At 43.1% G+C, this 17,763-nt stretch overlaps 1 protein-coding gene across 2 annotated transcripts in view; it reads right to left on the reverse strand.

Annotated features, from left to right (window-relative positions):
- Positions 1–17,763, reverse strand: part of LOC138582627 (neuropeptide Y receptor type 2-like) — a 324,504-nt gene that overhangs the window by 22,224 nt on the left and 284,517 nt on the right. The gene's annotated exons all lie outside the window — the stretch shown is intronic.

A 17,763-nucleotide genomic window follows, 5' to 3' on the forward strand; every position in this document is an offset into this window, starting at 1 on the left:
GATTGCGCGAACTATCAAGAATTTAATGATGAGAATCCCAGAGTGAAAGAAAATGCATTGGCAAGAGGAGAAATCGTCTTTGTTGATTGTTCGTCGAGGATCGATCAAAATGACGGACAGAGGTAAACAGGCACTGCTGTGATTAAACACACAGTGAATGGGGAATTTTGAGTACTCATTTGTGCACGATTACCCTCACACTATTCAGCACAGGCTGCAGAATTATTGGCTTTGATACTCGCACTCGAGAATCACGCAGACCAGGAAGTGACAGTGTACAGTAACTCTGCTTATGTGACGTCAACAGTACATGTAAGCCTAGTGGTGGTCGGTCAAAATATCGAAAAAATAATCTTGAATGACAAAAAGGTCGAATTTCTCTTTTTTTAATTATATATTTATTTTGGGGTCCGGGATTAAAAAAAAATGTTAAAAAAAATAAAATAAAAAAAAGGGGGTTGGGGGGAACCTCCCCATTTCGAATAAAAAACGTCATAAAAAAATGCGACTTTTTTTTCTCCGCCTTTTTTCTCGAGATTTTTTTTCTTCGGTATTATGACCATAAACCGAATTCCTCTGCATAATTGGGAATCCCTAAAACGGATGCTGTACAAATGACCTTTTTTAGTTCGACAAACCCTTCTTCCATATTCTTGGTCCACACAATCTTTTCTTTTATCGCCTTTGCTTTCTTCCAAGCTTGTAACAAGGGTCTGGTATAGGAATTGTAGTCAAAGACCCATGCCCTGACATAATTGTATAATCCAAGAAAACTCTGCATTTGTTTTATAGTGTGTGGTTTGGCTGTCTTTAAAATGGCTTCAGCTCTTTCTGGGATAACCCTTTTCCCCTCGTGTGATATTAGTTGGCATATATACAGCACTCCTTGTTGACAATATTGTAACTTCTCCTTGTCAACTTTATATCCTTTCTCTGCCAGTATAGTCAAAAGCTGAATAGAATCGTGTCTGCACTTTTCCTCTGTCGTGCTGCAAATTAGAATGTCATCCATGTACTGTGAAACAACACTCTCTAATGCGATATTGCTCAGGTCCACCTACAGGACTCTGTTGAAAATTGAAGCAGACTCACAGTACCCTCGAGGCAGCCTTGTGCTATCCATGTACTGTGAAACAACACTCTCTAATGCGATATTGCTCAGGTCCATCTACAGGACTCTGTTGAAAATTGAAGCAGACTCACAGTACCCTCGAGGCAGCCTTGTGCTTTTCAGATGAACTTGTCTGAATGTAAACAATGCCAAATCTCGTGAATCTTTGTGCAATGGGATGGAGAAAAATGCATTTTTCAAGTCATTCAGCGTAAAATACCGTGCTTCAACGGGTATATTACATAAGATTGTGGACGGTTAGGGAATAGAGGGAACTCGGCCTCGGCTATCTGGTTCAATGGTCATAAATCATGGATTAAACGCCAAGACCGTCCATTGATTTCTTCACCGGATAAATCACAGTATTGCAAGACGACTCTGACATCACTAAGATGCCTTGCTCCATCATGGTGGAAATTCTCTTAGAAATCCCTTAATCTGCTTCCCTAGACATGGGATATTGTCGTGCCTTTGGTAGAATTGCTCCTGGTTTCAATTAGATTTTTACTTCTCTGACTCCTTTCAGCAAGCCTACGTCATAAGGGCCTGTAGTCCATACTGAGACAAGCACCTTTGCCATGTCATTATCAAAATATTGAGGACGTTTTTGTGCCAACATCATTCGCTGAGGCACTTCTCTTTTGATCATTTTCACCAAATAGATGAGATTAACCTCAACTGTCATCTCATCTTCACTTGTTTGTTCTCCTAACAGATCGCCATTAGTGACGTCAGTCAATTTATAACCTTTCCCAATGGCGATTACTGCACACCATTGTCTGCCTTCGTCATCACAACCATTAAGCAGAGCCATTTCTCTTCGCACTATGGCTGCTTGTATTGTCAAGGGAAACACTTGTCCCTTTTCCTCATGCATAGGTATCCTTGGTCTGAATAAAAACTCATCTAGTGTTCTCATGGTTTTGTCTGCAAGGCCTGGTAGCCACAACATCAATACGTGCACTCCGTAAGTGAATATTTCTGGTTTCAATGGAATAGCTCTCAAAGCCGTTTGCGTATGCTCTAATCATTTTGCATACGTTCAAATAATGCATTGCTGGAGTTGAACATACTATGCCCTTCTCTGTGAACGAGATTGTCATGTTTAACTTTGTCATTAGATCTCGTCCCAATATATTGACTGGGGCTTGCCTTGAATATAGCAGGGGCACATTCATGTCATATTCTCCTATGGATACTGGAAGTTCTCTTGTAAGAGGAACGCAATTTGTTGCTTCTGTGAAGCCCTGAGTATGGCATTGCCGGACAAAGAAAACTTTCCTTCACGTATACACGAGCGTGTCGCACCTGTGTCAACTAAGAAAGAATATTCTTTATCCCTTATACAGACATCTACCCTTGGTTTGTGAAAAGTGTTCGGTGTTACTGATAGGATAGAACACATCAGGTCTCCCAGTGAGCTGTCCTAATCTATATATAATTTTGTCCCATTTTGAGTGAACGGATTTCCTCCGTCACTTGTTGCACTTCTCATTCCCGAATTCAGTACCTGGTGTGTACCTGTTGTTTGTGACAGTTGTATTGGCGACTGTTGAGACTGACCCTGTGGAAAATTTGTCACATTCTGGGGTTGCAAACATTGGTGTACTCCCGACGCTTGCTGCTGCACCGTGTGATTCTGTGCAACTCCATTTCCACCCTGCTACGAGAACGCAGATGGATTCACCATCCCTCCTCTTGTGACTTGGTTATTTCGCACCATGCCTTGACTTCTGTACGTATGTGCTAGATGCCCTGTCATTCCACACGTCCAACATGTTGGAGGTGGTCTGATTATTTGCCCATTTTGCATTTTGAAAACCTCCCTGATTACGCTGCTACCCTCTTCCTTGAAAGCCTCTTCCCCTTGGGTGAGGCTCGTTATTGCTTTGATCAAACTGTCTTTGGCTATTGGCCTGCTGCATGTCGATCCATCTGTATTAGCTATCATTGCCCCCTCAATGGCATACTTTGATAATTTATTCTGCATTAATTTAGCCTCTTGACTTTTTCATGCAGCATTCTTTTTGCGATTCTTCTCTTACAATAAACTGCAATCGTGCGCGATAGTCAGTTGTATTTTAGACCATGGCTTAACCTCAATCCCTACCAATTTCTTGAGCTGCTTCTGTACCTGTTCTGGCAGCCCTTGGCATAATATATGGTAAAATACGTGAATACAGACTTTCCCCAAGATTCATGAGTTTCCAGGACCCAGGCGTCTTGCATATTCTGAATATAAAGCAAAGGATCATCCGACTCCTACATCTTGCATGACATCAAAGCTCCCATATCAGACGTGTTTGGGTATAGCACTCGAAGCACTTTCCATACCGCGGCTCTGCAATTGTTAAACGTGCTCCGTCATGCGCGGTATTAACTATAGTCACTCCAGGGTAACCTGCTTGTGCTCACACATTGTTGGCTCTATCACCAAGTATGGCGATTAGAAGACCCTTAATATCTCCTATAGCTAACGTGCTTCCTCCTGTCAATTTTTTCTAACTCATGTATCCATTTTACGGCTCCCGACGTCAAAATTGGGAGCTTGTTTTTCAGATTCTCTCTGTACATGTGAGGCCAGGGTATATATATATTGTGGCCTCACTTTCCCTTTTTCTAGTAAGGGGAGCTGAGACACATGACACTCCTTTTCCTCTCTCATCATTCTTCTGTCTATCGCAGGATTAATATTCCCGCATCGCTGTCTGCCTGGCAATGTCCTTAGTCTGCTCACATAGAGTGGTGGAGACACACACCTCTGACCGTATGATACTCATTCATGCTGATCTGATTGTGTGGCTGACTCTGATGTCTTAGGTGTAGACCCACTAGAATCTGACCATCTCACTCCCTTTCCCCTAGAGAAGCGTCTTTTGCGTCTTCTCTCATCTTCTCTTTCTTCACATTATACTCTTTCTGCGTCCAACATTGTCTGTGCCCAACTTGTGCAACTTCTCTCATCCTCCTCATTTTGGTTTAGGGTCAGCCTATCTAATGACAGCTCTCTATTTCTGCTACGTCACCCCAACTACCCAACACCCCCCCACCCCACTCCTCCCCAACTGTTGCCCAGCTCTATCCCTGGATCTCAGGCTACCCCACCTCTAGCCCCTTTCTCGGACCTGGCTGATTCTCGGAGCTCTGTGGGGGGATACTACCCTACAAGTATCCTGAGGTCCCACAGTTAGGGAGGTCGGAGTTGACTATGCAGATCTCTAGCTGTTCTATGTTTCCCCTGAGTATCAGGTACCTTCCCTCTGCGTCAGCCTCTTTCGATAGCAGGCGGGATGGCACTGTTTCGCTAATCCACGTGTACACACCCTGTGCGTATTTAGAGTATGTCGCACCAAAGTCTTGTCTCCCCCAGATCCCCCCACCTTGTTGTTGCTGTCAGCAGTGAGGTAGGTCTCTTGCAGTAGTGCTATGGAGACCCTCTTCTGTTTCAGGAAGGATTTAATTCCTGCACATGTAGGTGCCCATCCCCCTAACGTTCCACGTTAGCACTTTTATCTCAGCTGCCATCTTTATGTGGATTGACCCGTTTCTGTGCCCCACACTCAGGTTGCTCCCGGCAGATTCCTGCCCCCCTTCCGCTCCCGCCCTTGCCTCCCCACTGTCTCCTGTCAAGTGCCCATTTCCACTACTTATCAGTCACCGTGAAGACTTCTAAACATTTCAAACAACAATAAACCAAACTTAACCAACTGCACCCAGCAGCCGCTCTGATCAGGCAATGGTCAGGTGCCCCTGCACCATCTTGGCCCCTCCAGGACATCTTGTGCGGGTTATGGTGCTTCAGCAACAGGCCGACACCAGTCCTTTCGCGGGGCAGTGCCAGCCAACACATGCCAGATGGTCCTGCAGTTCCCACGTCCTTCATGAGATCTGTTTGTAGATTACTGTGAATACGAGTGTTTCTACAAATGCGACACTGCAAGTGATCTTCCAGCTTGTGTGGTCGGCAGCCTCTCCTCCGTTTGTTTCATTGACTCCAACTATGTTACGGCTTCTTCTCCTTCCACCATATTGTGTTCTAGCCACATAGTGGCAGCCACCGGGGTCTCCACGAACACAGCTCCCCCCATGTACAGCACTTAAGCCTCGATGGGTACATCAGTATATACTTGAGGTTTAGTTGCTGCAGCCTGGCCTTATTCGGGACAAAGGAGTTCCGGGCTCTCTGCACTGCCGGGGTGTAATCCGGATATATTGCAATTTTGGCATTGTCTCTCTTTATTTCACCCTGCTCCCTCGAGTAGGGCAGGATGATTTCTCTGTCTTAGAAGTTAAGGATCTTTGCTATCATCGGCAGGTGTGTGATCCAGGTGGCAGCCTTTTTTGTAAGGTTCTGTGGGCCCTCTTGCCGCAAACCCCTGCGAAAGTCGGCAAGCTCCTAGCTCCTGTTGTAGCGGTGTTTCTACAAAGTTTGGGGGGTTAGGGACCTCATCCCTTCGGGTATTCCCAGCAGGTGCATATTTTAGCATCCAGAGCGCCTCTCAGCGTCCTGCGCCCTTTCTTCCAGAACCTTGTTCCTCCTCTCCAGGTCCTGCACTCTGCTTTGGATGTCTTCTAATGCTTCCACTATTTCCCGTTGTCCAGCTTCCGTTGTCGTTCCATGCTCTGTGAGGTTACACATATCTTGGCACATCAGTTGCATGTCCGTCCATTTTGACCTCCTATTTTGGTATCTATAAAGGAGTGCAGCCCAGCAATAGCCTTTAGCACCTGTTTGTCTTTATTGTTTTCATCTGGGGCCGCTTGTTCAGAGCGGGCTGTAATAGCGTTTTGGTTTAGCTGCAGCAAAGGATTCCATGATTGTGGATTTGTTTTTCCTGTTGGGTGGGGAAATAGCCACCTCCGTGAACCAGGGTGATGATAGCTTGCAGGATAGTGCGCTGTTCTATTGGGCCTAATTCAGTTGTGTGTCCATTTGCCAGGTCCGTGACCAAGCTTCAGCTCCTGTCTGTGGCACCCGTGTGGGTTCCATCTGTTTTATGTATTTCTGTGTGGGCAGGGCGGGTTGTGCAGTCAGGAGTTACTCGCAGCTATGTTATTCAGGGGCCACCGCGTTTCATTTGGTGCTTTAAATGCAGGGCAGCATGCTCAGCTACTCAATGGATCCCTCAGGAAGATCCGCGACCCCCGGTGCCAGGGGGACCTCTGATTGCCCTTGGGCTCCGTTGCACCCTATTGCGTGCACGGAGGCACCTTCGTCCAGAGTGGTGTGCAGCTGCTCCCTCAGGGCAGCCACCCGGGAGCACCCGGACCACAAAGTGGACATCAGTTGGTGTTCCTCCTTTGCTCCCCGGGTATTGTTTCGCCCTTTATTTGTGGCTTGGTCTTGTCATGCGTGGGGAGGCAACACTTTGGTGCCACCGTCTCACCTGTGAATATATGCCGAAGGTGGCAAGCTCCCAGTTACTAAGGTTTTTAGATTCCTAGTTGACCACCACCCTGGTACCTCAGCCATGGGCCCCAGTCCCTTGGTTCTATGATTGATGCAACCACACCCCACTATAACTGTAGTCTAAAGTGTGGGGGTTACTCACAGTTCGCCGCTCTCCACGTTGGGATCTGCTGCTTGTGATGGCAAGGGGTGCAATTGTGTATGCTGCAGTCCTGGTGGGCACCACCCTTTGGCACTGTTTCCTCTGCTGCAGGATCCTCGCGGTCGGTGTGTCCGACCCTTCGTCACCTGAGGTTAGGGCTCGTTTAATGTGCCCCTTCTTCCATTTTCTGCCGTTGTTTTATCTGACCACCACTCTGGTCTCAGTGCGTCTTGTCGTAGGCGTCCCTTGCTGCCACCGCTTTCTGCCCTACTACATTATTGACACCAGTCGGTCTGCTGGTTAGGTAGGGTGCTGTCCTGGTGCCTCGTTGTCACAGCCTACCTTCCCCCTTGTCACATACACCGCTGCTCCCTATTCCTCAGTGTTTATTATGTTTCCAGCTGGCCTCTTCCTGCTACATGGTGCATGTGCGGGTTCGGTGCTCCTTCACACCGTCCCGTGTTCGGTCTGGGAGTGTGCCGTGCCTCCTGCATGCGCTGTGTTTCTGCACCTCACCCCGGGACTCCTTCCGATCGCCCTTGTTCATTCGTCACTCCAGACGGGGAGCCCTCGGCAGGTGTTCTTAATGGGCACTGTCATGGCTGGCTCCGACTGAGGCTTCTACATGTGCTCGTTTCACGCGCTGCTGCATACGCTTTGTGGCTTCCCAAGGCTTCACTGTCATAGGCAGGCCCCCTGCAATGGGTTGATTGCAGGTCAATGTGGCTATGGGCGCCCCTCGCGCTGGGCAGATTACAGGGGAGGCATATGCAGATGCCCCTTCACCCCGTATGTGGATCAAGGCACAACACCGGGTGCCGCCCCTCCCCCTTCGTTACTGCTGCCCCGCTGCTCTGTCCGCCATCTTACCGATCGAGGGGCACTTGCTTAGGAGCTTCGTATTTCGGTGTACGGGCTCTGATTTTCTTCGTTCTGCCGCCAGCTGGTAGCAAGACAGCTTCCTTGATGTGTGGATATAATTTCACTCGCACTTCTCTCCTGTCACCTAGAGATAAAGGATCATTTCAAGGATCCAGACAGGAGCTCTGTTCTGGGTCCTCCTCACTCCATGAGCTCCGGCCATGCCCCCCCCGTTGTAATTTATAAATAATAATCAGCAACCATATCTGGCAGTTTCACAATTTGCTTGGAGATGGTGTGCTTTGGAAGGGCAGGAACCTATTTGAATTTCATGCTATGTAATCACATATGTTGTTACACAATGCACAGACATAGGGAGATGTAAAATGAATAGGGGTGCACAGTAATTTATATAATTAATCAATCAACATACCTCTACCCATGAAAAGTATTGCAGCTGTGTTTGTGCTTCGAAGTTGGCTTTAAAGCTCTTCTCTATGACCTCATATTTGTAACTCCTTCTGTGTCAGATTTGTGGAAGTTTTTGAATATGGCCTTCAATATTACAAGTCTTATGATGGATTGCAGCTGATCAATGCTAACTTTTGTTTTAATGTTGGCAAATGTTCTTTTCTTTATTTGTCATAATTCATGGATTCTGCTATCTTACAGGGAAAGTTAATTTCAACTGGTCAGTTTCCCCTGAACATTAGAAGTGGTTTGGGAATTGTACTTTGAGTTTATGCCAGGTATTACTCAAGAAATGTTCACTGGGATGTGGGCAAGGGCATTATTGATGAGGTGTGCTAGGTTAGCTTTCTGGGGCTGCTCAAGGCAGTTGGCCATTCAAACCCTAGTGATAGTGAATATGGGCAGTGGTGGGAGGACATTCATGGTGATATCTTTTGTTGAGTAGCAGTAGTATTGATTAGTTTGTAGGTGAAATGCAGGATAGCAGGTCAGGCCATTGGCCCTATGATGCCTGAACAGGTACAAACAGGTGAGGCCCTTGTCTTTGCATCCTTTTATGAGGACGCCTAAGGAGGACGGATTAAATGGGTGGTGGGAGGAACAAGTGAGTAGCAGGGTCCAGTCATGTGACAGCAGCCTACTCAATGCTGTCTGCCTGTAGTTGACCTACATTCCTTAAGCAGAGGCTTGTAAGGTGTGAAAATTGGAGCTGGGTGGAGCAACTGAGTGGCAGTACATACCTTCCAGCTCTCCTCCCCCATCACCTTCCTCGGGAATTTTAGGACAGAGATGCATGAATGGCAGGTTGTTACATAAAACCAAATATATGTAACATATTATCATGCAACACCTTTATGTGTGTGAATTAACAAGTTATACCTATGTATGCCATGTTTATTGTGCCCAATAGGCAGACATATCTCTTGTAGATTAGCATTATGTGATTGGAGAAAGTGTGTGTGAAGGATTGCATGTAGTGTAAATAGTATGAGTAAACTAGAGTATGAATGGATGGTAACTGAGTTTCTCAGTTTGTGCTGCATTTGTGGTTGGTACAGTACATTTTCAAGATGCTAAGCCTGAATGAAACCTGAACTAATTGTATAGATCAAAGTGACCATTTACAGCCTTAAAATTCATGATAAGGGAAGCTCATGTGAAGTGAAATATTTGCACCAACTATGGGATTTGCTTGCCCATACCTATAGAAAAGGAAGCAAGGACATTTGATGTGAGAAATACATTTTTCTCACAAATAACCATAGCATAACATGTACTACTGCTTGAACCCTCTTCAGAAAATACTGAAATAAAATATGGAAAACCCTACTTTCCAAGTAATACCTATAAACTCTAAATATACTGAATACATTTTATATAAACAACAATTCATATTATATATTGAAAATATAAAGAAAGACAATGGGCCTCATTCCGAGTTTGGAGGTAACCACGCCGCTATTTGCGGCATGGCTGCCTCCAAACTCATTCCGATTCCACCCTGGTGAATGGAGAAATTACCGGTCCATTCCAAGGTTGGAGGGACCGGTAATTCCCCATTCACCAGGGCCCTTCCCCATTCCCTTTGAGCCCTCATAGGGCTCAATGGGAATGGGGAAGGCACGAATAACGGTACCGCAAATTACGGTACCGTTATTAGCACTAAAGTCCCTTTGCGGGTCCCGTCCTTAACGCCTGCTAAAAGCGAGTGTAGAAGATGTTTGGACAGAACTTTATTTTTATTTGTTTGTAGAAGAACAATTTGACACAAGTGAGCCACATTATGTTTGCAGACACTGTGTTGGGCTTTATAATCAACTAAGTATTCCTGCATGAAGTGTCTTGAATGACATGGTAGTGCCTGATACCCCTGTTGTGCGTCAAAAATGGAACATATTCGAAGTGATTGCATTGCAAACTGTTCATCCTTTTCAAATTATTGTTAGAGTACAAACAAACATGTCAAACCTGCCTAAAAAAATCATAGGTGCAAGCTGTGAGAGGCAAAGGTGTGTATTTACCTCTCAATTCGGAAGAAAACGTCAACATTTTAGGATTGAAGCGTGACATTGCAGATTCTTTGTTTGTTTTAGTAAATGCTGTTGCCACTAAAGAGAAGAACATTTGGCAATAGCTTATAGACATTGGAAAGGTGAAAAAAGCATTGACGTTTCTATTGGAGCACAATTATTTATACAAAAGCAGTCTATGACCAGACTTGTCTATGCTTGATGTTGAGTCAACAAACAAAAGCAGTGAAGGCCAGTTCCAAGGTCTATCTGTTGCAGAAGGGAATAGTTTGTATGAACATTACACAATTCATCCTCTACACTCACGTGAAGTCTATAGAATTGTATCAAATAAAACCTATTGCCAATCCTTACCGCTAATTTACAAATAGTGTGGGGAAATGTTCATTAAAAAGAAAGAAGTGTTCACAAAATGATAGACAGGATGTTCAGGCCATTGGCCTCCATTCCCCATGTTTTCTGCATGGGACAAGGTGGTTCACTCAAGCATAGCACACTCTTGGCTTCTTTGGCATGAGGACACAGTTCTATTACAAGCATCAGGGCCTTCTATGTCCAAGTCTCTTAAGTTATCCAAAAGTCTCTTGATCCAGAGGTCCTGATGTCTCAAACAAATGAAAGAGTTACCTTCCAAGTATTCAAGTAGGGAGATTTGCTCTTCACCCTGGATCCCCCTCAGCTGGGATCAGATCCCCTTTTTTACCACAATCTTTTCTTGGGTGACTCACGGTTCACCCCGGACCCCCTCAGTCGGGCTCAGAACCCCTTTTCACCATTAGTCTCCCTCATCCGGGCTTGGACCAATTACAGTTTGTATATCTTTTCTCGGGTGACTCACGGTTCACCAGGATCCCAATCAGCCGGGCTCAGATCGTCTTTTGTACCACGATTAGTCTCCCTCAGCCAGGCTCAGACCAATTGTAATTTGTATATCTGTTCTCAGGTGACTCACGGTTTACCCCAGATGCCCCTCAGTCGGGCTTAGAATCCCTTTTCGAAATTATGTTTATGTTTATGTTTATTGAATTTACATAGCGCTTTAAGTCAAAGCGCTTTACAATATAACAACAGGTACAAAAGTGAGAAAAGCATATTTACAAACATGAACAGGTCATTAGTACAATAAGTAGAACTATTTACAAGGGGGTAGAGGGTGGAAGGAGGGTAGAGGAGGGGGTAGGTGAAGGGAATTACGGTGTAGGATTTAGGGTGTGGGGAGGGTGAGGGAGGAGGGAGTGGAGGGGAAGGGGGAGTGATATGGTGTCTTCATTGCCCTTAAGTAGTATTTGTTACCAATTTAAGGTCAGAGGGGAAGGAGAGAGGATAGGGGAAAGGTGGGGGGCAAGAGTAGGGTAGGCGGGGAGGGGTAGGGAAGGGAAGTCAGGGGGAGTGAAGAAGATGGGCTTTCAGAGAGTGGCGGAAGGATGAGTAGGTAGGGGTGGAGTGGATGGAGAGTGAGAGAGAGTTCCAGTGTAGGGGGGCCAAGAGTTGGAAGGAGCAGAAGCGTGAAGAGGCACATGGGGCTGGGGGTACAGTGAGGAGGTAGAGGTTTGCTGAGTGGAGAGAGCGGGAGGGGGAGTAAAATGAGAGGAGGGAGGAAAGGTAGGGGGGCGCCAGGTCATGGAGAGATTTGTAGACACGACAGAGAAATTGACATTTCAGTTGTGAGAGGAAGGGAAGCCAGTCAAGTTGAGAGAGAGAGGAAGAAATGGAGTCTCGAGGGCCGAGGAGACATGGAGTACGGATAGAGGAGTGGTAGATGGATTTTAGGGAAGTTAGGTGAGAGACAGGGAGTCCAAAGAGGAGAGAGGAGCAGTAGAAACGGCAGGAGAATAGTCTCCCTGAGCCCAGCTTGGACCAATTACAATTCTTATTTACTATTGAAGACTTTCGAATGTGCACTGGGTTTGGCTTGACCCGCTGCAGGGCCACTTCAATTTCACAGTTTACAGGTTTTACACCCTCAGTTGGATACCTTACACAGACCTTCGAATGAGCACCCACGCGGTGCCGGACCACTCATATATGGCATCTACTTTGTTCACAGTTCAAAAGTTCACTCACTCATTGGATATTCAATTATTTTTGCGTTGCTCATCACATACGCTTTAAACTCTGTTCTTTGCAGATTTCTTCATACAATGTTGCTGCTTGCAACCTTGGTTCTAACACAGACTGGTCTACTATCAGTCTCCCTGACTGTGCTGTGCTGACTTTACTGATGCGGCTTTGTTGTCGGAGCCAAAGACAGTACCACAGTGGCAATCGCTCCTCCTTGCCTTGGCTATTGATGCAGGAGAGCCCTAGGTACTTTCAACACACAATACACCTTTCATCAGATTTAACTCCCGGTCTTAAGTTTCTTATCCTTGAGGTGCTCGTGAAAGTAATGGTTTTCTTCCTCTGAAAAGGCCAAGGGCAATTCCCTCCTTGCAACCCTTTTTGGTCTCGCCGTCTTTCTCCTCGAATTAAACTTCCATCTCAGAACTGCTTCTTCCTCAGGTGTTTTGCATCGCTCTGAGTATGCTTTCATGTTCTGCCTTTTACCCATTTGGGGAAGTGTGATGGAAGTCAGATGTGTGTAATTATCAGCAATTGCCTGACTCTGCCTGACCCTTGTGTTGGAACATGTCAGTTATACGGCTCTGGTGTTAGTCCATTGTTGCTCACAGTGAACTGTCTGAGTGAACGTGTTAATGTTGGAAAAGGGGGGTGTGGTTGAGTTCCTAGGTACCCTGCCTGGTAGAATGGGGAAAAAGTTTTACAAGGAAGGGGATACTATGTCTCACCCTCCGGTTCCCCACTTCCACTCCCCGAGGACCCCTCATCCAGGTGTCCTCCTGCACCGGTCCACTCCCAGGAACAGGATCCAAAAGCGATGGCCGTGTCCTGGCCACATGGAGGACAGATCCCCGGGGACTGGCGGGTGTGACACCTTCAGGTATCGCACAGTTCCAATTTCTTCTTCAGAATATCGTTGTACAAGAATGTATTCTGAAGATTTCTGATTCTGCGCCAATGTTGAATGTATTTTTCACCTATTGTATGAAAGTGAATTTTCAACATTATGTTATGCTGTTGCTCGTACACATCAGACGGAACTAGATTTTAAAATCTTTCTGCATGTGAGATGCTGCAACAGGTGAAAGAAAAAATGAAGTTTTAGAGGGTAAACCTAACAATATTCTTGCTACAATGAGAGGAATTAAGGAATATTGGTATAGGCAACAGTCTGAGGTTAGATGCATGATCAGAATCCTGGTCTCTCCAACTTGGTTTGTGACTTTAAGTTGTGATAAGTATGGTTGGGATGATCTTGCTGAGTGGATTTGTGAAACTAATACACAGAACGAAAACATAGAACACATGACACTAGGAGAATTGTGTTCCATGGACCCTGAAAGTGTATCACGGTTCTTTCATCACAGATTTTTAACATGTTACATTTCATATGTAATAAAGAAAATGATCCATTCGGCACAGTGGAACATTTCTTTTGGAGGAAAGAGTACCAGGCACAGGGGGCTCCACATATACATATGCTGTTGTGGATTAAAGATGCTACTCAGTTTGGGAAAGAAAGTGATGGCTGTGTGATGGAGTTCATTAAAAAACATGTTACGTGTTCCTTTCCGGCTCAGCATGTGAATGCTGATCTACGGAACAAGGTGGAAAGATTTCAGAGGCACTCATGTGGACAGTACTGTCATAGAAAATACAAAAGTAAAGACAAGTACTACAGTCAGTGCAGATTCGGCTTTCCAGAGCCTGTGACACCAGTTGGTCGAGTGAATAGTTTGATGTCATCTGTTCAACACCATGTTACTGGTAGGTCACCAAGAAATACCTATCATTTTAAAAGAGATAAGGAATGCTAAGTCATTGATGATTACAGTCCTGCCATTGCTCAGCTTTTGAATGCAAATACTGATGTACAGTATATTGCTGATGATACAACAGCTGTTGCTTGTTATGTTACAACATACATGACAAAAGCTGAATAGAGTAATGCAGCTGATGTATGGGCAGATATATATACGCAGATAAAAGTCTTAGTCAGATACTTCTAAGCTTTGGTCTAGAGATGTCCTCACATAGAGTGTGGTAGCTACAAAGATACAGATCGGCTAACTAGTTCCCCTTTGTATGGACATAGCATTACTGTACTTTGGCTAAGTCGTGGCCCAGCTAGTACTATAAATCGGTTACTGAAGTCTTTGAGTGAAATTCAGCAGTTAGCCGAAGCAGTACTTGACAGTACATAGATTCTGAAAACCAGCTTTATTGATACATATTATCCAAATCAATCTGTAGAGTTGGAGGATCTTTGTTTATTTGAAGTAGCAGAACACTACTCATATCGACATATTGAAGCAAACATTGACAGAGGGCAGTTTAAAATATGTGGATGTACTGGTTGTCTAGTGAGAAATGAGAAGGCAAGTCTCATCAACCACATGCAACTGTCTTGCTAAACTGCAGAGAAAAAGGAATTATATAATTTTTGTGATTTGCATGGAAGGTTTGAAACTGTTTAAGAATAATGTTTTGTAAAAAAGAAAGATTAATTACATATTCAAAATTTGAGCTGTGTTTGGAGTTACTGGAGAAAGAACTACATTAAGAAGAACTTTTGGCAGCTGAATTGGCAAATGAGACTACTGAGGGAGCATGACAACAAACTAGAGCATCAAAAACATGTATCAGGTGCAGCACAAGAAGTAGGAAAAGTTCTTAGAAAAGGAAATACCTTGATTGTAGATGAAGTAAGCATGGTGTTTAATTTGATGCTAGCTTTCATTCACAAGCAAATGCAAGAGGTTTTGAAGACTGACTACAATGTTTTGTTTGGAGGTAAACATGTACTGGTTTTTAGAGACTTGTTACAATTAACTCCTGTGAAAGGTCAACCAGTTTTCAAAATGCTGCAATCTAAGGCTAGTCAAATAACTACAGGAAGTATTGGTCATTTTAACCTTTGGAATTTTTTTGAATTACCAGAATTTACCATTAACAGGTGGCAATCTGCAGACTTAGACTATGCATAAATGTGAAAACAGGCTTAAAGGGAAGACTGATTTCTAACATGTTTCATGCAGATTGCAGTCCGTCTGATGTCATGTTGACTCTTCAGGAAAGAAACATTTTTTGTGTTGCTTTTATGTGCACACTTGCAGAGTGTAGCAGGTTTAACAATGCTACTGTCAGAGAAGCAACATGTTGTGGAGATAAAATTGTGTTATGTTTTAGATTGTCATGTTATGCCATTAGAATTGGATAAGAGAGCAAAAGCTCAATTAGTTCAACTAGAGAATTCAATGTCTAAAACAGCAGGTCTAGAAGCAGTTTAAAACTGTGCATCAATGCACAAGTAATGTTAAAGAGGAACTTGAATGTAGGAATAGGTCTAATCAACAGCGTTATCTGAAGTGTGATTCCATTTCACTCTTTTCTTCACAGTACAAATATTGAACATGTTGAAGTAAAGTTTGATCGTGTAGAAGAAACTCATTTGATTTCTCAGAACTCTGCATATTTCCTGCCTTTTAAGGATGCCTTTGTGAAAAGAGCACAGTTTGCACTGTGCTCTGCATATGCAATTGCTATTAATTAATCAGAAGGGTTGACTTTAGAAGCAGCACTTATTGACATTGGTCATACAGTGTTCAAAGAAGGAATGTCATGTGCAGCTCTGTCACGTGTGGAAAATAGTGAAGGTTTATTTTCAATAAACTTTGATGAAAGAAAAGTGACAGCCGACATTTGTTGCATTGAAGAATATAATAGGTTACGTGTACTGTATGCTCCCCACCTGAACTTTATAACTGTACCTGCTAAACACTTAGCCAAGAAACATAAGGAGTCAGTGAAATTACATTCAAATTAAATCATTCCTCTTAAGACTAAAACACAACAAAATCTACCAGAGTTGGAGAGTTGTTCAACTATTACTTACTCTCATTGCAGATTTAGTAATAAAACAAGGGTTGAATGCTATTCTAATGCAGCTTTACATGTGTTGTTTCAAATTATACCATTGATCCAAGAAATAGCTTCCACAGCAGACAAGCAGTTATGTGTGGAACTTTCATTTCTTAAAATATCTGTAGATGAAAAACCACACAGTACACATTCAGCAATGTCAATCCGAAATGTAGTAGTTGTTGCAAGTGGAAATCAAAGTAGTCGTGTAGGTAGGTATGTAGTTGAATCATATGTATCCACAATGTAAGAAAGATTACACTACTCAAGATATTTCTGAAAGATGTGTATATGTTCCTACCGTGATCGGAAAAATGTAGATTTTTCTTATCTTCTAACTAAAGCATTCCATTACATGCAATGCAGTGACTGTGGTTGTAATTTACAATCTACATTGCAAAATCTAGTTTTTAATAAATATGTACTGATTATATTTTAAAGATACAGTGTAGATTGTAGGAAAATTAACACGTCAGTAATTAATTTTGTAAATAGTCAAGTTTTTATTAGTAAGAAAACTTTTAAGATGTGCGCAATTATTTTTATGAGGGGGCATTCATTCACTGTGGACATTTCACAACATGGGCGCATACAGAAGTAGATTGGCTTATTTGTAATGACTCCATAGTCACACACCAAGCTAGATTTCCAGAGGGTTTAAAGAATGCTTATTTAATGTTCTGAGAACCAACATTTTGCAATATATGTTTTATATTTTTCGTGAATATAAACATACAAAATAAAAGTTTGAAATGGAAGAATACGGTAAAAAGTGTTTTATGTAAAGTAGAAGATGCATTGTTACTAGGATGTATTTTAAAATCAGTACACAATAAATGTAGAGATAATATTCTGAAGATTACATAAATTAGAAGAGAAAACAGCATTCTGCAATATTCTACTTCTGTTTTAGTGTGTAAAACACTGTATATTTTAATATGTACAATTGTTCCCTATAAGTGCTAGGTTGCATAATTGGTTCCTTGTACATTATTTAGAGTGTTAGCGAGTGTTGAAGGGGAATGACTGTTAACATATGAAACAAGTAAACAATAGGATGTTGATACAAAAACAATAAAGTACAGTTTTTGTAAAATAAATGACATCTAACTAGTAGTAAGAGTTTTAGGGAAGGATTTAGATATACTGTATTTACTTGTCATGTGTGTAGCTCGCCCAAATAAGGATGCACCAGCGTTTAAAAAAAATATTCCAATTCAATTAAAAAAAGAAAACAGCTTACTTTAAGTGTTAGCTTGTTCAAAGTTTGAAGATGTTCTATTTGCAGTGAGGAAGTTTTCAGAAAAGTCCTACAATGTATTGTGTTATTACACCGTGGATGTTTTTTGTTTTTATAGAGTAGTTTTTACAAAATTGTGATTAGCTACTTAAGTGTGTATGAGACCAAAAAAAGGACGCAAACCAAATTAAAAAAAGAAAAAAAGAAAAGGTAAGGCGCGCACTCTAGTTCCCAGTCTTTTTAATCCTTAAACTAGTAATAACAGGGTTTGATCCCAGCAATGTTAAAAAATAACAGGGTTAAATCCCAAATGTAAGTGGTAACAGGGTTGGATCCCACAAAATGTTCAAAAAATATACCAGGGTTAAATCCCAACTGCCACAAAATGTTCAAATAATATACCAGGGTTAAATCCCAACTGTCAGTTCAAATGCAAAGTAGTTCTGCTCCTCCCCAAAAATATAACAGGGTTAAATCCCAACTGCCACAAAATGTTAAAAAATTATACCAGGGTTA

This window comes from Ambystoma mexicanum, chromosome 3q (assembly GCF_040938575.1).
Source record: "Ambystoma mexicanum isolate Mex_15411 chromosome 3q, UKY_AmexF1_1, whole genome shotgun sequence".
Lineage (NCBI taxonomy): Eukaryota > Metazoa > Chordata > Amphibia > Caudata > Ambystomatidae > Ambystoma > Ambystoma mexicanum.